The following is a 24,201-nucleotide window of genomic DNA, read 5'->3' on the forward strand; positions in this document are numbered from 1 at the left end:
AACCTTTCAGTTTGGCTTGAGGGATACCGTTTCCTGTCCAAACTTATTCACCTATATCCCTGTAGGGGGGGAAAATCAACAACAGATACAGATGCAAAACAGCACGTAAATCTTAGTTTTGAGAGCTGTGATGGAACTGAAAAGTCAGAAGAAAGAGAATTACCAGAATTTATTGTGCCTTGTCTTACTTTCTTGGGGGGTTGGAAGGTGTATATTTTTCCACATGGAACAAGAAATAATTTAATGCTGTTTTTTCACATTTATGTATTGTAAATGATTCCAGTATAGCTTATCATAATTAAACTATATTTTGCATGTTGACAACAGAATATCAGATGTACTGAATATTTAATATAGTTGTGAGAATTAAGCCCACCTTCCTCCCCCCAAATCTTTCAGACAAAACAATTCCAAGGTTTCTGAGAATAAGATGTAGGAGAAATGAACTGTTTTGCCAGTTCTCATAAAATTGTTAGTCATGTCACTGACAAGTCCTGGCATCTCTGTTCTTTGGAATTCATACTTGAACTATCATGAAGAGGAGAATACAGGGCTCTTTTCCTTCTTTATGGAAAACAGATGAGAACTGGCCACATCAGGCAGTTCCAAAAACCTGGTCACATGTGTCTTTGAAGGGAAGGTTTCATCTCCTTTCAGGTGCAATGTGCTTATGGCATAGCTCCATCTTCCCAGAAGAGCTGAGCATTTGCTGGGGCAGGAGAGCTGGAAGTAAGCGGGACTTTGCTCTGCAGTTACTGAATCTCCCAGTTGCATCAATCAGTGCTGGATGGAGGAAGAGGGAGAGGGTAGGGTGGTTAAAGATGTGTCTATAACTGCAGGAGTGCTTCAATAAACCACAGCATGTCAAAGCTCCTTTGTGTTCAAACAGCAATTGAAATTTTAGACCTTCTCTGAATGGCAGTTATAGGTTTCCTTCTTCTCAAGGTTGTCATCTTAACGAATGGGAATCTGTGCAGGAAATGTTAAGATATTCCAGTGAGTGATGTTGGGATCAATGTAAAGTCATACAATGGATTTCCTTTATTGTTTGTCCCAGTCTAAAGATGTGTTCTAAAAAATTGTGCATGTATAAAACTAAAACTACACACAAATCAATTAAAATATGTTGTAGTACAGAATCAAAGTCATATATTTTCCACCTGTGTTAACCGAATACACTATGATCTTTAATCACATATCTCATCCTTTCACATTTTCCCTGATCCATTAGTTGAAAAATTCTCTTATTCACTCAGACTTAACGTTTAGATACTCGTTCATGTCATTACTATCCCAGAAATTGTCACTCCTCTTGTGATGTTTTTAGGGTGCTCTCACTCCATATACCTTACTTATTCTGTGTATCTTAGATACTTCTACAAGATTGAGGTGCTTTTACTATTACAGCTTTAATATTAGGAGAAGGTAACAAACTGTCTTCTAATAGAAGATTATGATCTTTAGAAAACCAGGGGATGATTTTGAGTAATATTCCATATTTTGACTCTCTTTGCCTAGTACTGCTTTCAGTCTAAGACCAACAGTGTGTATTTATCACTCATTTTCATGTAGCTGGAGATAACCTGTGACCTTCATCCAAACTGCAGAACTCCACAAGCACAGAAGTGATATTCAGCTTCCCTAAGCAGCACGTCCTTGTTGTCTGCTGCCTCATTTAACATCCTCATTCCAACCTCTAGAGCAGATGCAGAAGGTTTTCATATACCAGTCTAATTCATTAATGTCATTTTCAGGACAGCATCAGTTCTGTTACTAAAGAATGGAAGGCTCAGTGTCCTAATTCATGTATGTTTAATTCATACAGTGTAGACAGTCTTGTTTCTGTTTGATCTTCTGAGTAATAATTTTTCCTAATTCATTGGGAGGTCCTTCCATAAATATCGTGTGTGTGTCTTTTTAGATTTTACTTCATAGGGAGAAGTAAAGAATAGCCAGACCAGAAGGTTGATTGCCTTCTGAGAAAAAGAAGAAAAAAAAGCAAATTTTTCTCAATTTGTGGCTATCCTAAAATTTTCTGCCGAAAGAGAGAATCCTAATTGCAAATTTAACCCTATTGATTTGATTTACTTGGCTGCTTTTCATGGACATTTTAGTAAGTGTAGTCTGTGTTCTCAGTGAATGCATTTATATTACAAAAGTGTGCACCCTAGTTTCTTGGCTGGGGGGCATGCCCTAGCCCAGATTTGGACATTGTCACCAGTGACATCCACAAACATCTATCATTCCCGTGTGGGAATGTGGCCATTCCCCAGAGCAAGCCATGCTTACTGGGAATGTGGCCATTCCCCAGAGCAAGCCATGCTTACTGTGACAGCGGTGACTTGGTCAGAGGACCAGGAATCCTGCATTGTGACACAGTACAGAGGAATAAGCAGGACTGAAGGCAACGTTTGGCTTTTAAAGCAGGATTTACTTAGCACTGTTAAAAACGACTATGGTAGTAATTTACATCTAATAAACAAAAGCATTATTCTCAGCTGATTTGTTTTTCTCCATATAGAATGAATTAAGATGCAGTCTCATTCTCACTGAAGTCATGGCAAGAGTTTTTCCACTGAAGTAAATTGAAGCAAGATCAAATTCACGCTCCTCACTTTTTTCATCTTACCTAAATAAACTAAAGACAGGTAGTTCTTTCTCCTCTGCTGAAGGATGACAGTGCTAAATCATCAGCTCCACATGGAAATTAGCCATGTTTAAGGATTGTTTAGTTTCACGCAGTGTTTTGCGCACAGGATTTTCTTCCCCCAGAGTGATCCATTCTTAAAACATGGTGAAAAAGCAAACAGAGAACATTTTGGTGCCAGGAATTCTTTTGAAAATTTGACTGGGTGAATGCATTTCCTTAATGTTCAAAAATTATCCTTTGACCATGCTATTTAACAGTGTCAAGCATTCTGTTCTCTATATTGTTTTTGCTTTAAACCTGTTTCATTTTAGAACTGATGAGATGCTTAACTGTTGCATCAGAGCAGTTAGTTTGTTCAGTTTCAGTACAGCTGGCTTATTTCCATGTCATGCATCATTTAATTATACATATAAAACATAGTTAAAATTGTACAGCTCCATGAGCCTCACTTAAACTGTCTGTGGCACTGCAGTAATCCCAGTACCCTGACGGGGTGTTGCACAGCTGTGACTGGTTGGAATGTGGTAAACTGGTGATGTGTAAGAGAGCCTAGAAGTGAGCTTGCATTTTGCAGCTGTGCTTGCTCTACTGGAAGAGGAAGTTAAACCAGAAAAAAACTGCTCTTGTGGCAATATCAGCATCTGTAAATCTGAATGCTTAATGAAAATCAAGGAAAATGTGCTGAGTGAGGAAGTGGTGCTTTTCCCTTGTTTGTCATTTATTAATTTTTGGTGGTTTGTTATTTCTCAGAAAAATCTATCTCAGATTCCTCTGTGGAAAAACATGAAGTGTTTATGTGAGAGTGAAGATCCTAGTATTGGATGATTGTCTAGATATGCAAAAGACTTTGCCTGTTTTGTCTCAAAAATGCTTTCTGGAGGCAGTGATCATTGAGACTTAAAATGTACCCTAGCTTGGGGTACATTTGGATGGATGGGCACTGCTGTCCATGTGTATATGCTGTCGACTGAGTATAAACTTGAAGGCATTTATTACATCTTAGTAATGGGAAAAGCAGCAAATTTCTTACAGACATTTTTTTCCTTTTTTAAGCTAGTGAACTTGAAGGTCAGATTCAACTATATGTTGCATTTTCTGTCATATAATTATCATATCTATAATGTCCTGAAGAGCAGCCTCCAGTCAGTGACATCAACAGTTTACACAGCAGTTGAACTAAGAATAACCTTGGAGAACTGACCCATGTCAACCTCTTATGAGTGTAAACTGTAGTTCACAACAGTTTCTGTTTTTTCATGATCACAGAAGGGCCTCAGTTGGATAAAAGAAGAATTGTGTTCAAAAAATACAAAACTATTCTGCTGAATGTTCACTTTACTGTATCTCAGAAGAGGAGAGGAAACAAAACTGAAAGAGTAATACTTAATAAAGTATTTTTGCTCCCTTATAAAAAGAAGGACAGGACAACATCAAAAACAGCTTCCCTAGAAGAATGCAGGGAAGATACATGATAAGTGGCATCAGCTTGGAAGAGGGATCAAAACTCTTTCTTTGATTGCTTTTACTAATGACATCTGTTTAAGCAAATCCAATTCAGAGCAGTTTCAGAAATCCCAAACTTGTTCTCTTTCTGAGCACTATTTGGAGGGCATGATCTGCCTGACATCAGTGTCTGTCTAGCAGTGGACATCTGTGGTCACTATGCAGGTGCTCGATTCACATCCTGTTTCCTTTTCCTCCCTCCCCATTTCTGCAGTTCCATTTATAGGTGAGTTCCCCAAAGAAGAGCTGAGGAACATAGGGGATGACTCTTCCGTACTCACAGTCCTTTGGAGATAAATACACAGAGATAGCAGAAAGAGTCAGAATTTCCTTTAATAAACCAGCGCAATATCAGACAGGAAGGGCCAGGAAGTGCTCCAAGAGCTAGAGCATTACACAGATGGGCTGGGAGGGCTGGGAATGTTCAGCCTGGAGAAGAGGAGGCTCTGGAGAGCCCTTAGAGCCTTTTCCAGTGCCTAAAGGCGCCCCAAGAGAGCTGGAGAGGGACTTGAAGAGCCTGGAGTGAAAGGACAAGGAGGAATGGCTTCCCGCTGCCAGAGGGTGGGTTTAGATGGGATATTGGGAAGAAATCCTTCCCTGTGAAGGTGCTGAGGCCCTGGCACAGGTTGCCCAGAGAAGCTGTGGCTGCCCCTGGATCCCTGGCAGTGTCCAAGGCCAGGCTGGACAGAGCTTGAAGCAACCTGGGATAGTGAAAGGTGTCTCTGGCCATGGCAGGGGGTTGGAACGGGATAATCTTTAAGGTCCCTTCCCACCCAATCCCTTCTGTGATTCCATGATTCCAGCATCTCTACACACATGGAGAGCCAAAGCGCAGTGCAGCATCTTTGGCACCTGATCCTTAAGGTCACTTTGCTGGGCTGATGTTGGGAAACAAGACCTATGGATGGACTGATGAAGTCAGTCAATATTTTTGCCTCCTGTGGTGGAAAACACCTGCGATTCCTTTCCTTGCAGAGCTGCTGGGGGTTAAACAGCAGACAGTGCTTATGGGAATAACCCCTCAGCTGATCTTTGTCTTCCCTTGGTGGTTATTAACAGTGGCAGGGAGTTGTCTCCAGGATGCCCAAACGTCCCAGTGTCACTGTACGTGTCCGTGTGCGTTCATGAGGTTCCGAGGCGGGAGCCAAAGCTCCGGGCGTGCGGATCCATTACCTATTTCCATGTGGAGTGATGTTCTGTTTGAAGGCATCCCCGACCTGTGTCTGCTCAGCCGTCTGACCACGCTTGAGTGAGGAGTTCCAGTAAGGATATCCATTGGCTGAGGAGAGCTGGAAAGGCAGACATGGAGTCAGTGTTACCAGGAAAGGGGAAAGCTGATCGGAGAAAAGGAGAGGGATAGTGGTAGATGAGTCATGGTCTGGCAGATTTTGGTCAAGGTGTTCTCCAGGGAAGCCTGTGTCCCTGGAGCTCAGTTACGCTGTAGGGTGCTGTTGCCTTGGATTGGGAGAGGCTCATTATTGCTGCCCTTTTCCAGCCTCATTTGCTTTCTGTATTTAACTGGGGCAACCGGATCCAACTGAGTTTTGAGCCAACTACTTGTTGCATGCCACCACTACCCCTGCAGCTCCATTTCTCCGGAAAAGGGGGAGGGAGAGTGAAGAGACAGGGACACAGGACTAACCTTCCTCTTGCAAGTGTCCAATGTCTATTTCCCAGGGAGCTCCACGGAAGATTTCTGTGGGTGGTTCCCAGCCGTTGTGGAATTTGGGGATGTAGGTGGGGATGTTCGTGTCTCGGGGCCACTCGGCTCTAGGACAGAAAGTGGGAATATGAGGTGACATTCACGAAGAATGTGTCTTTCAGGGCATCCCCTGAAAGAAGAAGCAGGAGCATCAGGGAATCCAAGCATCCCGTCTGCGTGGGGAGCCTGGGGAGATGGCAGCTCTGTCCTTACCTGGATCTGGTCCATGTCTCCCCCAGGGAATCCCAGAGGTTTATCTCTTTGGGTGTCAGGTGTCCTCTCAGGAAATCGGTGGTGTCTTTAGAAAGCAGTGGGCTGAGGACAGACGGGGCCAGCTCGGGGCCACCGCAGCTGTTGATGATCTGGGTCACACACAAACCACACAAAGAGAAGAGAACTTGCAGGAAACGGTCAAAATGTCAAACCAGGGACACACAGATGAGCAGGAAGCGAAGACAAAGCTGATCCTTGGATCAGCACAGTCACTGCAAGAAACATCAACCTAAGTCTTTGAAGGAGACTGGACAGTTCAAGGGAACATGAGATTTTTTTGGATTGGAGTCAAAGGAAGAGCTGATCTACAAATGAGCTGTTGTTACAGACGAGTGAAGTGTCAGAAGCTGACACTTCAAAAAATGGAAAGTATCTTGCTATTCCTTTGTGGCTCCTTTTCCAAGTTGGGATTTCTGCTTCCAAGCATTTTCAGTGCAAATACTGAACCGTATTTGCCTGAAGGTGAGACCAGACAGATTCCCAGTGGGGATTCCAGCTGGCTGCCCCTTTTGTTCACAGTAATGCCTTATTGACCCGGTGGAAGGATTCATATTTGCTGGGATTCCTGTATTTACTTCAAGCTTCAAACCGGATCAGAGGCCAGGAACAACCGGCATCACTTCTGGAAGTTCCTGAGAAAGCTGTGGCCAGGTATGAGCAGTTTTCCAACCCTGTTGCACAATCTATCTACTTGTAAGTGTGAACTAGAAATAAAAGGAGTTCCCAGTGAGACCTGGGAATAAGATTTACCAGTTCCAGCGGCCTGAAGAGGAAATGCACCAACTCTGAAGCACGGGGGTTTTGGATGTGCTTCCTTAGTTTGGCCTGAAAAGAGAACGTAAACACAGTTTAACCCTAACCTGAGTGTGCCTTCTCTTTTCTGTCACATGGGGCGAGTGTTGTGGACTGATGAGAAGAGTAAGGGATGGAGGAGTAGGAATCATTCATTTTTATTTTGTGTCCATTTCTAATTCCCAGTGAATTTCAGGCGGGGGAGAATACCCTCTCTGTTAAATCAGTGCCTTTAAAGCTAATTTGAACAGACACAGAACACCTTGGCTTATTTTGAAAGTCCTAGTGAGGAAGGACCAGGATTGCTGGTGCTTCTGCCTCTTGCAGGGTTGAGAATCCCACTAGTTCCATGGATGAAAACAACAGGATAGGTGTTCTGAGGGTCCCCTGGCAAACTGCTGACAAGGGAAAGTCTCCACCAAGGTCTTGCCTGGGGCACCCGGAGCTGCCCTGGCCACTGAAAGGCTCCAAATCCAGTGGTATTTGAGGTGAGCTGTGGCAGAATGGAGGAGCAAACACTTGGGATTGATTTACTGCAAGAACTGGGTTTCAGTAACAGCAATCAGCTGAGCTGTGGTGAGAAACCTCTCCAGTTTGTGCTCCCATTCAGCTCCTTCTCCTGTCCTGGACTCCTGGCACTGTTGCCATGGGAGACAGGCTCCCCGCTCCTACCGAAATGCAAAGCATTTGAAATGCCGGAGATGAAACATTAATGTGGAGTGGGAAGTGCGAAACAACTGCTGGCAGCAGGGTGACCCAGTGAACGGGCACTTCCCAGGGACTCGGCAGCCCCATGGTGAGGAACGTGGCAGGACCCCACCACAGTGTCCCAGCTCTGCTGCGTGCTCCACCCTGGGCTCTTGCCAGGAGATCAGCTGCTCCTTCTGATTCTGAGCAGGCACAAATTAGCCATATTTGCTTCTCAAAGAAAAGGCTGGAGCTTGGTATCCTGCTTTAAGGTTGTTTACAGTCTCTTGGTTTTCCTTATTAATAACTGCCCAGGAAGGAGCTTGTAGGATGTGTTCGCTGGACAAGTTTGGTCACAACTGACAGAATTCCTGCTGCAGTGGTGAGGCAGGGACTGAGCCTGGTTCACTGTCCCCAGAGCTCAGGTAGTACAGGACAGTCAGGCCAGTAAAGCCCCTGCTCAGGGCTGGGAACGAGATCCTGGCCAGCTTTCCCTCTCTGCCCCTCTCTGCAGTCCTGCTGGCCTATGTCATGCCCTGGGGCCACTCTGCCGTTGCTCAAATGGCCAAAATCCACTCATCCAGGAGTGGGAAAGGGAGGGAGGGCACAGGAATTCATCTTAGGTGGTGAGGCCTGGAAATTTTCAAGGCAACAAATTGATCTTTGGATAATTACAGCAGAGCAGAGAACACGGTGCCATGGGCTCTGGCAGGGCTGTGCTCAGCTCTTTGTTCTCTCCCAGGTCCAAAAGTGTGACCAGTTCCAGCAGCAGCAGCAGCAGCAGCAGTGACAGCTCAGCCAGCGACTCCTCTGACAGCCAGGACTCCTCTACCTCCTCCGAGGACAGTGACAGTGAGGACAGCTCCTCCTCTGTTGAGAGTCTTTCTGAAGAATGGCTAAAAAGCAAAGGTCATGATAACACAGCAGGCTTAGTAAAGATGCAGACACTGAGTCCTTGAGCAAGAGGTTGCATAGATAACAGAATGTGCATTCAGATAAGTAAGAAGACAGAAACCATATGGAAGAGGAAGATAAGACCACCGTGTTTACAGATCCCACGGAATAGCTCCCACCAATGAGGAGCTCGACTTTTGCAATATGTATGAGCTAATTAAAGGTACTATAAGTGTAGTTTTGAAAAATAAATCGAGACTTGCTGAACATGATGCCTTGAGTGCTTGTCTCCCGCGACTCCACCCAACACTCCTCCTCCTCCCCCTCCTCCTCCTCCAGCAGCTCTTCCTCCTCCTCCGACTTCGACTCGGATCCGAGCTCCTCCAGCAGCAGCAGCAGCAGCAGCTCTGAGGATGAGCCCCCAAAGAAGAAGAAGAAGAAATAGCTGGGGAGCTGCAGGACTGGTGTGGAGTGGGGGACAAGCCCCTCCCAGGGGCTGGAGCACACGGCTGCCAAACATTCAATGGTCAACATTTCTACTGCTCACACTTTCCAAGTGTTTTGCCTAGTTGTTCCTAGGACATGGAAGGTATTAAATGGCTTCCTGAGATGTACTGAGAGAGTATTTTTGTGCTTTATCCTTTTATGGAAGATTTTACTTTTTTAGTTCCAAGAAAAATTAAAAAAAAAATCTATCATCAGATTCGTTTCCATGAGCTGAAGTCCAGTAACCTGGATGCTTACATGCTGGAAAGCAGAAGCTTTTTATTGCAGGTTATGTTGTGCATTGTGTGCTGTTCCTCTGTTAATGACAGCTTCACTTCCATTGAGAAAATCCTCTCCAACTGTTAAAAGCAGAAGTTTTTCAGCGCTGCTGTGGAGCTGTGGCAGTGTTGAAGCTGAATGCACAACGTGTCCCACACAGAGCCTCCCATCTCATCAGCTGGTGCCAAATGGATTCTGTGCTGCTGAGCTTGTGTTCCAATGGCTTTTCCTGATGCTTCCAGGTCCAGTCTTAAGTGCACCATCCAGCTGAGCTGTGTTGGTTTGTTACTGATCAATGGAGTGCTTGTCCTGCCCGCAGGCTCTGGGCTTTTCACTCCCCTGTGGCCTTGGCTCGTGCGTTGGAAGTGTTTGCTGAGACACAGAGTGTTGGTGGTGGGAAGCAGCAGCTCAGTGACTTGGGGCTGCTGCTGCTTTAGGAGTTTCATCTTTGTGCCTTTTTTTTGTCAATTCGGTGTGCCCCAGTGAGACAAGGGCTGCAGTGGGTGTTCTGCAGAGCTCCAGCATAATATTGCCACGCAGCAAAAGCAGAGAAATAATAACAGCCACAACTGGGCACTGTTCTCACTGGATGCTCAGTAAAAAAGAGACTCCTTGAAATAAAGGGCTCAAAGGAAAGTGTTTCCCTTTGCATGTGTGAAATGCAGGATTGCCGAGTGACAGTCTGCAGAAATTCAGTCATTCTTTGTTTGTGGGAACTGCCCTGGAGAAGGAAGTGAATGCAAAAGCCCCACAAGCCCTACAAAAGCAGATGCAGACAGGCTGCAGAGCAGGGATTGCTGGATGCAGAGTGGGAATTCGTTGTTCTTCTGGTGCATTGAAGCAGTTGCCATTAGGATTTTATTTGGTGATGCAGTCTCCTGAATTTCTTCTTGTCGGAGTGCCCTTTGTGGGGAGGGGGCATCACTTGTGGAAGAATTCTCAAGTATCTTGGTTTAGGTAGAATACAGTAACTAAAGTATTTTTAATAATTTTTATGGAAAAAGTAGTGCGTAGACTTCCTTTGGAATAAACTGTACTTCTTTAAATGTTTGTGCGTGTCTGTGTGCACTCCTGTGTTTTACAGAACACGCTGCAGACTGTAAATAAAACTACCAGAAAGGTGTTGAAGTCTTGTGGACTGAATGTACCATTTAATGGGAAAGGGAATAAATTATTAAGCAGCAGTTGCTAAGTGGATGCTTCCTGCAAATATCTGAAATCTTTGTGGTGTTTGTGTGCAGGTTTCAGCTGGAGTTGCCCTGGCATTGCCTCCCAGAGGGGCAGGATTGCTCCCCAGGAAGTTCTCCAGCCAGAAGTCCCTCTGGATCCAGATTATTTTTTAAAAAAAGTTTAGTTTGTCTTGGCTTTTTCTTTTTTTCCTGCCCTTTCTGGTTTGTCTCTCCCTGTTCTTCTTTTACAGAGGAACCCCTCCCCAGCCTGGCCAGAGCCGCAGCCTCCTTCATGTGCCGCTGCCTCACTCGCTGCTGCTGGTGCTGGCTCAGGAATGTGCTCAAAGCCCGGCTAAGCAGGAATTGTTCCGGGCCTGCTCTGTTGAATCGCTGCCGCCGCGAGCAAAGCTGCCCCTGCTCCTTGAGGGGAGCGCTCGCTGCAGCCCGGCAGGAAAAGAGCCCAGGAAAAGCCGCGCCCTTTGCAGGAGAAGCGCTGGGAGCAGAGGGGAGAGCGGGAAAAGGCAGCGAGAGCAGCTGGGCGGGCGGGGCGGCATCAGCGCTGATCCCTCCGCGGGCAGGAGCGCATCACAAATAGTCCCTCCGGGAGATCACTCCGCGGGCGGGCGCCATCACCGCTAATACAAGTATTTATAAATTCAAAAGAACTCATTAACACAGAAGAAAGCAAGTATGCTTCATGCTGGGTGGGAAACACAGGGTCTAAGGGATAAGAATTTTAAAGTTGGTTTTTTTTTTTTTTTTTTTTTTTTTTTTTATTTTATGAGAGAACTACATATCCCATGGCACCCACAGAGTTCAGGACGGGTAGAGAGGATGAAACAAACTTTAAAGAGAACCTTAACTGAATTAATAATTGAAACTCAAATGTCATGGGGTATGTAGTTCTCTCATAAAATTAAAAAAAATTAATATAAAATAAACAACTTTAAAATTCTTATTTTATTATTATTCCATGTTCTTCTCCCCCTCCTGGATGAGGAATAGGGGTCGGTATTTGCGGCTGTGCACTGTAAGGAAATAAACGAGGAGTGGCTGAACCTGCCATCGCAGGTGGCTGTGATCTGGACACTGGAGGAGAGGGTGCAGTGGATCTGGGTAGGGTACTGCCAGCATGCGGGATGGGTGAGGGGTGGGGACCCAGTGCTGCAACCTCTGGAGGCAGATAATCTGCACGTTCTCTGAGTCGGAAATAAAGGTGACGAACAAAGTCATCCGAAAGCTGAAAGCGACGGTGGAAAAATGAGGGATCAGATGCCTGTTGTGGATTTCGAAGCTGTGAAGAAGGCATATGAGAAGTTGGAGTTGTATTGGTTGTTGTAAAAAAAGGAGATGAAGCTTGGGAAGATAGAGGAATGCTTTCTGAAGCTGTGCTGGTCACTATATCCTTCTCACTGAAGTGTTGAGCAGGCATTTGAGGATGAAAAAGTCCCATAAAATCAGCTGAATGTCCCTGAGAAGTTCGAGAAGAATGTGCATGAAATGGAATGTCTCGATGCGAGACGTCACTATTAATAACACGTGCTTGGTCCTGTTGTGATGGAAGAGGTGTCCACGTATAGTTGAGAAAGTCCTCTTTCTGTTCTGGAGATAAAATCGTATTTGTTTCGCTGAAATGGCACGGGAAACATGGTTCAGCATCGTGTGATTGTTGTGATAATCCTCTGAGTGGTGTTATCAGAGTGATGATAGGGGGTACATGCCGTGGTGACACGGCAGCTGTTGAAATGTCTCTGCTGTGTGTCCACGGCTGTGGCTGCGGTGCAGACGGGGGCTGTGTGGACACAGAGCTGGTAGGAGGTGTAGCTGCCGAAAGCTCCTAGGATGGAACTGCAGTAGCCGAACGAATTGCACTGCTGGCTGGAGGTGCTGTGCTTATCGGTCGTATCGGCGTGGCAGCTGAAGCGTCCGTGTGTGGCTGGAGGTGCCGGGCGGGCGGCCGGGACCGTGGGCGGGACCGGGCTGGCCTGGGAAGCGCTGGTGCCGGGCAGCGGGGCCGGGGCTGGGCTGGAAGCGGGGCCGGGGCTGGGCTGGCAGCGGGGCCGGGGCGGGGCTGGCAGCGGGGCCGGGGCTGGGCTGGCAGCGGGGGCGGGGCTGGCAGCGGGGCCGGGGCTGGGCTGGCAGCGGGGGCGGGGCGGGGCTGGGCTGGAAGCGGGGCCGGGGCTGGGCTGGCAGCGGGAGCGGGGCGGGGCTGGAAGCGGGGCCGGGGCTGGGCTGGAAGCGGGGGCGGGGCGGGGCTGGGCTGGAAGCGGGGCCGGGGCTGGGCTGGAAGCGGGGGCGGGGCTGGGCTGGAAGCGGGGCCGGGGCGGGGCTGGAAGCGGGGCCGGGGCTGGGCTGGCAGCGGGGGCGGGGCTGGAAGCGGGGCCGGGGCGGGGCTGGAAGCGGGGCCGGGGCTGGGCTGGCAGCGGGGCCGGGGCTGGGCTGGAAGCGGGGCCGGGGCTGGGCTGGCAGCGGGGCCGGGGCTGGGCTGGCAGCGGGGCCGGGGCTGACGTCCCGGGCAGGGCCGGGGCCGGGCCAGGAGCGGCTCGAGCCGCGAGCGGCGTTGCCGGGGTAACCGGCACTGAGGAGGGGCGGCCGATGCCGCGCCTCGCAGGCGTGGAAGTGAGGGCTCCCGAAGGCGGAAGTAAGGCCGGGATGGAAGCGGCGGGAGTGATGACGTCAGCAGCAGGCGCCGCCGTTCAAACGCGGAAGCGGCCGCGAACCCAGGCCGCATGGGGATAGCGGGAGGGCCCGATGGAAGCTCCGGGACCGCCCCTGGCCGCGCGCATGGCTCATCTGATGGGAGGACCCCAGGCTCGGGAGGTAGGGACCTGCCTCTGCCTTGCGCCGTAACAGATGGATCGGGCGAGATGGAAACCGAGAAATATTCTCGGCACTCTCGGTTCCTACACTCAGGTGTATTCCTAGTTCCTGACATTCCTTTAAAACTACCGAATTCTTCTCTCAGGTCCCTGGCAAATGGGGCTTTGCAGCCTGGGGGAGTTCTTGCAAAACGGGGTCTAGTGAAGTGCTCTGCAGGAGTGGTTGTGCACCTGAGCGGTCATTAATTGTCTCCTCTAATGAGGGAAACGTGATTAAACTCCCGGTGCTGTGCTGCTGTTGTGTGTCGGCCTCGAGGTGTGAGACAGTCCCTGTGTCACACTGGAGTTGCTTAGTGGCTGGACTGGGACTGGGACAGGTCTTGTTGGTCAGGAACAAAAGGGAAAATTTATCTTTTGGCTTGCTTAATATCTTGGCTTTATTAATGTATCAATGTCAATTGTTGTCATTTGCTGCCTCCTGCACAGTGTGTGTGCAGCTCTGTGTGAGAGCAGACTCTCCCCTGTTGGGGAGTGAGACAATCCTGGAATATCCTGAGCTGGAAGGGGCCCACAGGGATCACCCAGTCCCACCCCCGTCCCTGCCCAGACCCCCCAACAGCCCCAGCCTGGGCATCCCTGGCAGCGCTGTCCAAACGCTCCTGGAGCTCTGGCAGCCTCGGGGCCGTGCCCATTCCCTGGGGAGCCTGGGCAGTGCCCAGCAGCCTCTGGGGGAAGAGCCTTTCCCTGATCTCAGCGTGAGCCTGCCCTGGCCCAGCTCCAGCTGCTCCCTGGGTCCTGTCTGTGTCCCAGGGAGCGGAGATCAGAGCTGTAGCCCCCGATGTGTTCTGACCTCACACTTCTCTACCAGAACAAACCCAGTGCCCTCAGCAGCTCTTTCATGGTCCTTCCACACCCTTCCCCATCCCCATGTCCCTTCTTTGGATGCTGTCAGCTTTGTATCTTTTGTATACTGTGGCGCCCAAAAGTGCCCCCAGGACTCCAGTACAGTTTAACAGCAATGAAAGAAAACAGTGGATTTCAACTTTGATCTCAAAAGCTGTCTCAGGCCCCTGATACTGCCTCGAAATGTCTTTGCAGTTCTTGCTTTATGACTTGTGTCAAACACGGAGAGAGTGAGACTGAGCCCCTGGGGTCAGGTTCTGTGTGAGAAGCCACACAGCAAGCCAGAAATCTTTGCTCCAGATCACCAGAAATTTACAGTATTGAGGGCGGAAATACTGAGAGTTGAGTCTTGGGAGCTGAGCCAGGAAAGCAGCACCTCTGCCATGGGCAGATTTGGCATGTGGAGAGAGCTCGAGCAGCTTGCAAGAGGTCCCAGCAATGTGTGTGTGGAGCTGGGAGGAGCATGAGTTGCAGTGTCGTGTTTGGAGTCCCCCTGGGTGAGGATGTAGGAATAGACTGGAGTTTTTGGTGACTGAGGTTTCTTTTCTGTGGCAATAATTGTTCTTGGCCACATCATTTTGGTTTGTTACTCGCCTGTGGTTTGTTCTACAGGCCTGTTTCCTTTCTCTCCTACTATGGTGTCTCAGTTATCTTCAGCAGAGGCTCAGCAATAACTAAACTTGAGCTTAGATACTTAAACTTCAGTTCAGAGTAGATACATGGAAGAAATCTTTCCGTGTGAGGGTGGGCAGGCCCTGGCACAGGGTGCCCAGAGCAGCTGTGGCTGCCCCTGGATCCCTGGCAGTGTCCAAGGCCAGGCTGGACACTGGGGCTTGGAGCAGCCTGGGACAGTGGAAGGTGTCCCTGCCCTTGGCAGGGGTGGCACTGGATGGGCTTTAAGGTCCCTTCCCACCAAGGCCTCGTCTTCCTTTGCCTTCAGTGTCTGCCTCAGAGTTTGTACCCAAACCAAAGTGAGGTTGGTGTCACCTTCTCTAAACTGGGAGAACAGATCACTCCAAGCTGTGGGGAGATGGAGAGGCTGTAGGATGGAGAGGGTGCAGCCCTGCAGACGCCGAGCTGTGGGGTTGCTGCTTTCAACAGCCTCGTTGTTGCTGCGGACACAGCTCAAGGTGGGTCTGAGAGAGACAAACTCTGCTTTTGGGGGTTTGTGTTGATGAGGAGGGGAGGGGAGGTCGCTGCTCTGCTTCTTGTAACTGCTGTGGCAGAGCCAGGAGCCCAAGGCAGGACAAGGGCAAAGCAAACCTCTCCGAGCTCTTGGGTTCTCTTCATTCCCAGATATTCTGATTCCTGCCCAAGTCCAAGTTCATTGTGCTGTGCAGGATGCAAGTTTAATCAGGTTTTAGTGCTGGTTTAGCTGAGTGTTTCTAGGGCTTGAGGATGAAGCCAAATGCTCTGCATTGAGAAAGTGATGGATGTTCAGCACGAGATTCTCTTCAGGAACTGGCACGAAAAGTGGTTGCTGAAGCTGAGGGAGGAGCAATTCACAGCTTGGCTGGAAGAGGGAGAAGTGCTCACTGCTGGTCTGTCACTTCATCCTCATGAGTGAGTCTGGGAGCTCCCGAGATCGGCCAGGCTGCAATTTCAGATAGTTTAGATGGGCTGGCCTTGAAAAAATCATATTTTGGTGCCTGGAGCAAAAGCTGAAGGTGGCAGGAAGTGGCAGCAGTGGCAGGGAACTGAAGTGACACCACCCTGAGCTCAGAACTAATTTTGGTTGTGACCTTGAGCAGTCCCTGGGCCACACCAGAGCTTTTTGTGTCACCTGCTTTGGGAGGTTCTTCCTTGCCCGTGGAGAAGTTGGGTCTGGCACAGGTCTGCTGTGGAGCACCTGTGCCACCACCTTTAAAGAGCCACCCTGGAGGTGTCAGTGAGCCCCTCAGTGCCTGCCCAGCCTAGAGCAGGGCTGGGAGGGCAGGGGGCTCAGGGAGTGCTCATTCCTGGTGGTGTTGGAGCTCTGAGCCCAGCCCTGAGCTGGGTTTGTGGCTCTGAGGGCATGGGGAGTGTCCGGAGCAGGCCTGGCCTGGGCAGAGTAGGAACTCCTGGAGTAACTGCTGAGTAAGCCACACCTTCCACGCGAGAGGGAGGCACTCCCAGAGTCAGGCGCTGTCTCCTCAGAGGTGCTTTGGGGTTTAATTCTGTTCTCACAGTGACTCCTCTCACCTGGGAACCCCGTGGTTACCTACAGAGGGTCTGAGGCCTTAGGGATGTAAATATGGACAGGAGGGGTTGGAATCTGCCTATCAGGGAATCTTCCCCTTGCCCAGAGGAGAGTGTGCAGAACTCTTCTGTGTGATGATAATGTTTTCATACTTTAGGTGTGAAAATAAAAAATGGGAGAAATCTCGTTTTTCTGGCAGCACGCAAAGAACTTTCTTCTGTGTCACCGCTAAAACTCTGTGAGGGGATGAATACCTGGGAATCTGAAAGAGACATAGCTGGAAAGCATCAATATGAATGGATTTTTCTGCTTCTTTTTGCACTTGAAAGAAAGGTGAAAGTTACAGGCTGAGTCAAGCTTTTACCCTTTATTTCAATCAATTCAGTTATTGCTAAATATGGCTACACACAGGTAGCCCAGGTGACAGAGCTGCCTCCAGCTGCTCCTTGGCCCCAGTGTCCCACGCGGGATGCTTGAGTTATCCACTGAGAGCCCCCTTGAGACTGGAGCACAGGTAAATCTGCCTGTCTGAAGGGCAGGATTGTGTCCTAAGTCCCTCCTCATTCCTTCCTTTCCTCAGGCCCCACCATTGTGGCTTGGGTGGCAGTGGCACATTGGAAAGGCCTGGGGGTGCCAGCTGGGGTGAGAGCTCGGGGTGCCAGCCCAGGCCCCACCAGCACTTGGCCCACACTGGGGCACAAATTGAGAGATGAACTCTTGGAAGCTTGTCCTGAGGAGGATGAGTGGTACCTGCTGGCGAAATTCGGTGCTTTTGCAGAGCTGTGATAAACCCCAAAGTCTTAGACTGCCAACCTACAGCCTCTGCACCGTCACATTCCCCAGTTGCATTTTGTATTGGAATTTTACCTGCTCCCACCTGCGTCCTCCTGCTGGCAGTGCCAGCAGCCCACGTGCTGCCTCTCCTGAGAGCAAGTTCCTGCCTGTTTCCTCTCCCAGCCCCAGCTCTTGCTTCCCTCTGGCAGAGGCAGCTTTAGGTGCAATATCCTGATGTTTCTGCAAGTGGGTTTTGGAATAAACCTACACACGGGATGTTCACGGGTTGCTGCTATGGATTCTGTGAAAGGTGATCAGGAAAAGCAAGTTCAGAGTTACTCAGGGGATTCTCTGATTCCTGCCCATCTCACGGAGCTGCTCAGGGTGAAACTACTACTCCCATGCTTTTTATTTTGCTCCTCTTAGTGCTGGTTTTTCCCCAGGTAAGTCAGTGCTGGAGCAGCCCTTGTGGGTTTATCTGTGATGAGCAGTGGTTGTGTCTGCACACGGAGATAGCAGATTCCAGCTGTAGTGTGCAAATGTCGGTGCTTTGTGCCTTAGTGCACAGCCACACTTGTCAGCTGACAGGGCTGATGCGATGAGAAAACCTCGCACTCTCCAATAACCTGAGCACAGGAACTTCCTGCGTTGTTACATTTAACCAAAGCTCTGATAAAAAATACTACATTAATTTTTCTAATGGAGACCAGATTCCGCATTATCATCATTTACGTTTTTGGATAGTCTTTGATTGACTCTGGTGGGAAGGGAGGTGAATCAGTATCTTGTACTTTAGGGAAAGATCTAGGGGAGAATTGAATTGTACTTCCTTGGAATTCACATCACCCGCCCTTAGTCGGAGATGTTGATCTTGAGAACAACAAGCAGAGAACAGCCCAGGAAGGGCTGAACGTGACAAAACAGTGCAGAGCATACAGAAATCCTCTTTGCTGTGTTCATCATTCTGTCTTCATCTTGGATTGTTTCCACCCTTCTCCTCCACCTGGAAGTCACAAGCATCCTGCAGTGGCAGGTACTCTGGGTTCTTCTGCCAGGAGTAGTCTAAGAACAGCTTTTGCTGGGAGCAGCTCTGACCTTGCTGAAATCACTGCTGAAACCTCCCCTGACTCTTGCAGTGCCAGAATTTCAGGGTGCCAGTGGTGAGGCAGGGACTGAGCCTGGTTCATTGTCCCCAGAGCTCGGGTAGTACAGGACAGTCAGGCCAGTAAAGCCCCTGCTCAGGGCTGGGAACGAGATCCTGGCCGGCTTTCCCTCTCTGCCCCTCTCTGCAGTCCTGCTGGGCTATGTCATGCTACTATGTTACAGCATTGTTCCATGTCTTTTTTTTTTTTTTTGGAAGTAATGCCGGATATTGGCAGTCAGGGGCGATGGAGCGAGGTGAGCAGTGACCGGTGGACAGAATGAGTTGTTACGGCCTCAGTCTCAATTTTTGGAGCAGCTCTAAGCATCCGTTGTTGTTTGTGTGTTTTAGGTGGTCCACTTGCAGGATGTCCTGGCCCTGGATGCTGGAGCGTGCAAGCCTAAGGTATAGGTGTGGTGTACTTCAGTCGGAGCAGGGAGGCTGTGGTTTCACAGTCTCTCAGCATGTTTTGTGTGTTTTTGCTTTGCTTCTCTGCAGGTGCTGCTGCTGCCCTGGGCATGCCAAGGGACAGAGGCGAGCAGGTGAGTTGGCATTTAGGTGGGGTGGCTGATAGGCCAGCGGTCTATGGCAGCGTGCTGAGCGTGTCCCTTTTCATTGTGCAGGTTTGTCCTGGCCACCTCCAGAGTCAGATCAGGATTTGAGGTGAGCCGGGGCAGTGGTGTGGAGTAGCCAGGGGATGCTCTTCTGGAGGGCAACAGTGACGTTTTCTGTTTTGTTGTCTTAGGTACCGTGAGCAGGTGTGGAGCTGAAGTTTGGAGAGAGCAGGTAAGCGCTGAGCCTCGGCAGTTTCGAGGGAGGGGGCCTTGCGGAAGGGGTCTCTTTTGGCGTGTGTTGTCAGAGGCTGAATTTTCTCCTTGTTCTCCATCTTTCGCAGCTGCCAAAGCGGACCGTGGGGAACGTGTTGACATCTGAGGTGCTGATGCATTTTTTCTGCCAAGGATGGATTTTGTCCGTTTGTCTTCAGAAAGCTAAGTGTTGGGAGCGGTGGTTGGGAGAAGGGAAAGGCCTTTGGAGTTCCAGGAGGCAATTGGAAGTTAGCTTAGAGGAGAGGGCTGTTGTGGGAGGGCCCCTTGGAAGTAAAGGGAGAGGGTTTCTCCTCAGCATCACCTGAGCCTTTGCTGGGCAGGGCAGTTCCCACCCATCTCTGTCATCAGCCTTTGAGTCTCGACATCATCGTGGATCTTTTTGCCCGAGGAGCTCGCCTTCGGGTCTGGCACGATCGCCACGGTCTCCATTTCACCTACTCGCTGGCGTAGCCGCCCGCGGGCATCTTGGCCACTTGCTGGATGGTCAAAGGTAAGGGATCAAAGCTCGGGTTGTCAAGGAATGGGTCAAGGGGTCAAAGGTCAGGGGATAAAAGGTCAAGGCTCGGGCTCAGGATTAGAGGTTCCAGCATGATTTTCCGTGGTGGTTCCCAGTGTGGGGACACGGGGTGTGGGGTCAGTGGCGCCGGGGGCGGGCAGGAGCCCCGTGGGCAGTGGCCGGCAGCGGCGGGGACGCCTCCGTACGGTCGCGCCCCTCCACTGCCAGCAGAAGCCCCCCTGCGCCGTGCGGTGCCCGGCCCCACTCCTTGCCCTCCCCGCCGCTGCCTTCCCGCACTCCCACCGCACCCCCTGCTCCCCTCCAGCCCAGGGAAATGCAGGAAAACACAAAATCATTGAGGTGGAACAGTCACCAGAGCTGCCCGAGCCATCCCCCCGCCTGAAGGCGGCAGCTGCCCAGAGCCAGGGGCACCCAGCAGGATGCAGCTCCCCTTTCCCAGGAGCTGGAGGCAGGGTTTCCCAGGCAGGGGGAGCAGGGAGAATTTCAGCTCCCAGCAGCTCTCTGTGAGTGCTGGATGGACTCTGGGCTGAGCCAGGTGGGAGGTGTGGGTGGTGTTCATGTCCCCAGGAGCTGCTCAAATCCACCTTAAACTCCTGGAATGGTCTGTGCTGGCAAGAACCTTACAGACCATCCTGTTCAGCCCCTTGCCATGGTCAGGGACACCTTCCTGGGGTGTCTGTGCCAGAGTGGTGGAATGGGCAGGACTTTCTCCCTGAGCCCAGTCCCGGGCAAGATTGGGGTTCCCATGGGAAGAAGCCTGTGAGCTGCATTTCCGGAGCTGGGAGCCTCCATGCCCGGGAGTGTTTCCAGTACTGTTCTTTGGCTTTTTCCATAACTGGGCATGATGTTTCTCCCCAGAGTAAGGTGGTTTTCCCTGGATTGTTGGGGTAAGACACTGGCTGTTTGACAGCTCTGTTGTCTCTTTGTCCTGAATGGAAGAGTGAGGAACGGGGGATGCTCCCGACTGTCCCAGGGATGTGGGAACAGCCCAGTTCCAGTGAGGAATGTGACGCCCAACTCGTGGCGTGTGCCCTGAGATGGTCTTTGCTGTTGTTTTGTCCTTAGAGCCTGTTGGAGTGCTGGCCTGGATTTGGGAGGAGCCAAGTAGCCTGGAGCAGTGAGGTTTTTCCTGTCAGAAATCCATGCTGGGGATGTTTTCTCTGGCTGTCCCAAGGGGAAGGAACAGCTCTGGAGTTTTTGCAGCCACAGGCTGGGGATGCATCCCCTGAAAACCAGTTCAGGATCGTTCATCTGACTCTGTCCCTGACCTGTGACTTCCAGGGAGCCTTCTGGTCTTCTGGATATTCCCAGGAGAGGATATTCCACCACCTGACTTTTAAGCCAGGAATTCCAAACCCAGTAAGTCGGTCACATTCTATGGGAGCTGCCCCAATGGTGGGATGGCAGAGGGCACACCCCACGCTGCTGTTTGGGACATTCCTGACTGGAACGGGAGCCAGCTGGGCATTTTGGAGCACTGAGGCCACCAGGGCAGCCTTGAGTGGCATTCCCAGGCAATGCTGAGGCATCCCATGCCTGTGGCAACACATGCCTGATGTGGAGCAGAGAGAGGAAGGGAGAAATTCTGAGTTGATGGGAGGAATGGAATTGGGCTTTCCAGAATGGAATTGGTATAGGTGCTGATGGTATCATGGAATCATGGGGTGGCTTGGAAGGGACACAAAGACCCTCTGGGCTCTGTTATCCCATCCCGTGGCAAAGAACACGTCCAAAACTGCCTCCTCACCCCCATGGAATGGCAGTGGGTGTTGGGAGCTCTGGCTGGAGCACCTGGAGACCAGGTAAGAATAGCAGTGGCATTGTTTTGGCTGCTGCTGGATGTGGTTTTCTCTTGTCAAGATGTTCCTCTGATTGATGTTTTCACAGTAGCTTGCTAGGCCTCATTTGAGGATAATTCCAAGAATTTGGAAGTCGTTGGAAAAGAATGAGGAAAAAAGGTGAACCTGATCCATTTCTAGTAATTCTGAACTTCTCTTGCAGCACCGTTCCAGGGGAAAGCTGGTGAAAGGATAAAGATGCAGAGGAACAAGTGTTGTAAACCCCCTTGCCTCCCTGACAAAGCAAACCTTTCTGCAATCCCAGTAAATCTCTTGGAGAAACTGTGGGATCATAAGGTTTCCTAGGAAAGGAAAACTAAGGACAGAGATGAGGAAATAGGCTTCCAATTAACAATGATTTGATGGAGGTAGGAATGATTCTTGTATGTTTGATGCACCCCTTTTTATTCCTGGGATAATTTTAAATGATTTCTTTTAAAAATCATTTCGATTTGGGAATTCAGATTAGAGAGGAAACGATGCAAAATAAATGCAGGGAGAGATCGCAGAATCATCCTGGAATGGCGGAATAATTTGGGTGGGAAGGGACCTTAAGGATCACCTCATTCCATCCACAGGGTGCTCCAAGCTGCGGCCAGCCTGGCCTTGAACACTTCCAGGGATGGGGCAGCCACGATTTCCCTGGGTTTACGGGCACAAGAGGAAATTTCCAGCAGGAACTGAGGGGTTTCCCTTGCTCTGCCTGGCCCTAGCAGGGCTTTGGGAGGCAGAGGCTGTGGGAACAGGAGCTTTGTCCACTGCCTTGGAGGAGTCTCTGATGTCCCAAAACCCAGCAGAGCAAGTGGTTGTGGTTTAACATCCCGTTCAAAGGAGATGCCAGGCCAGGAACGGGAATGGACTGCAGAGCAGGGATGGTGGCCAGCAGAGGGGTGACTGTCCAGGGGGTCCCAGCAGTCCATCCCTGCTGCCCAGGTTTGGGATGAGCAGGCTGGTGAGTGTCCCTGTGCTTGCTCTGCAGGATGAGGAAGCCAGGCCTGCTGAGGAGGAAGATGAGGAGGTGTGGGAGGATGGAGACAACGGCCACCAAAGGCTGGGGAAGGCACAGATCCAGGTAGGAGACGTTGCCTTGCGAGGAGAGGGACTTGTCTGTCCCGTTGGAATTTGGGGCGTGAGGCCAGTGGAACAAAGGCTTTGATTCCATTTTCTTGCTCGGGTTTTCACGTGCCTTAAGAGAGCTTTGTGAAAATGTCATTATCCCTGATTGAGTCTCTGAAAAACAGGGATTGAACCTTTCAGAAGGGGCCCAACCCTGCCTGCATGTATCCAAGTGCAGCCCCCACTCCCTGTTTTTGTGTACAGCTGGGATGAGACCTCAGCTGCTGTTACTTGCCAGCTCACAAGTTGTGTAGCTCAGAGCCTCAGCCATGAAGGGCCAGGCTGTGTTTAAAACAGCCCAAGGTGCCAGAGAGCTGAAGTAATTTCCTAGCAGGTAACTTGACTTGGAAGCTGCATTCTAAAATTTGTCCGCATTTAATTGATGTCCCACATGGAGACACCTAAAGAAGCAGAGGTGGGGTGTTCCTAAGAAAAGAGCATCTAAATTCTTTGGTGGTAGAGGGCTTAAAGTCTGAGTGAGGTGCCTTTAGGACACTTCCATTCCAGTATCTGAATAGAATTTAAATGAAGTAGCCAAATCCTGACAAGCTTGTATGAACTCCAAAGCCTCTGCAAGTGGTTTACAGCCAGGGAAGGAGATAAGAGTCTGGAGTCTCTTCCCCAAAATCTGGCTCCTGGTTTCTTTGGCCAGGCATAGGAATAATTGCGTATTCCCTGGGGCTCTCCTTATGGGGAGAGGTTTACTTATGTGCCCTGGGTTTATTCAGTGCATCTTCAAAGTGATGGAAACTGATTGCATTGAAATGCCAGGGGTGCCAAATGTTTTCCCCAGCCAGAGCTCGGAGCCAGCCCAGTGGGAAGGGGTTTAGTGGCCATTTTCCCACTCCCTCGGGGCAGCAGCACTGGAGCACTCACACCCACCCGTGCCTGAGGTGCCAAGTACTGGCAGGAGGCAAAGCCAGGGACTGGGCAGGAGGAGCTTGCAGTGCTCCTGGAATCGCAGAGCTGGAGCTGTGGGTTAGAACTGCCAGGAGCTGCTGCCTCACTCAAACCTTGTTTAAAGCTCAGCATCCCTCCTGCTCCCTTGGAATGATTGTTGCTTCTGTTGTTGCTCTTTCCCAATCCATTATGATTATTATTGTAAATTCCCACTCCATTTCTTCCATAGCCCTTTGCTTCCCAGAGGTGGTGCTTTAGGCAAGCCCCTCCAGCCTGGGAAGGGGCTTTTGGCTCCAGACTCAGTCCCAGTCCCCATGAGCAGCTGGAGCTGTGCTGTCCCCAGCAGGTGCCTTTCCTTCCTTCCCTGCTGCACTTTGGCTTTTTGAGGGCTCTCTAGGGGGCTGAGGGAGAAGTTCTTTGTCATTCCAGGGCAGCATAAGCCCTGATCCCACTCAAAGCAGGAGGAATCATTCCATCCTTGTTTTTGGATACACCTTTGGTGTTCTCTCTCTTTTGCTGACACTGTGTGGTGAAGCAGCAGCTCCCTGGAATAACTTTTATTTGTAAAACAGTGAATTCCCTGCTGGAATCCCAGTCCCAGCCCCCCAGATCAAGGTGCAGTTTAAGGCCTTACACCCTGACCAGGACAAGTTCCTGTCCTTAGACATGGAAAACAGGGGAAAACTCAGACTGGATTGGAGCCAGCATCCAGAATGGGGAGAGTGAGGCAGCGTGCTTGGCCCAGGCTGGGG

General features: G+C 50.1%; 1 pseudogene across 1 annotated transcript in view; it reads right to left on the bottom strand.

The window, feature by feature from the left end:
• LOC309585731 (epidermal growth factor receptor kinase substrate 8-like protein 2) overlaps positions 1–24,201 on the bottom strand; it is a 232,403-nt pseudogene that overhangs the window by 8,498 nt on the left and 199,704 nt on the right. Inside the window, exons 2-5 of the transcript in view lie at positions 6,879–6,953; positions 6,069–6,217; positions 5,797–5,923; positions 5,327–5,442 (exon numbers count right to left, since the gene is read on the bottom strand). The product of the transcript in view is annotated as an epidermal growth factor receptor kinase substrate 8-like protein 2 (transcript). The remainder of the gene's footprint in view (positions 1–5,326; positions 5,443–5,796; positions 5,924–6,068; positions 6,218–6,878; positions 6,954–24,201) is intronic.

The sequence above is a fragment of the Coloeus monedula genome (genome assembly GCF_965178545.1).
Source record: "Coloeus monedula genome assembly, contig: HAP1_SCAFFOLD_177, whole genome shotgun sequence".
NCBI classification, from domain to species: domain Eukaryota; kingdom Metazoa; phylum Chordata; class Aves; order Passeriformes; family Corvidae; genus Coloeus; species Coloeus monedula.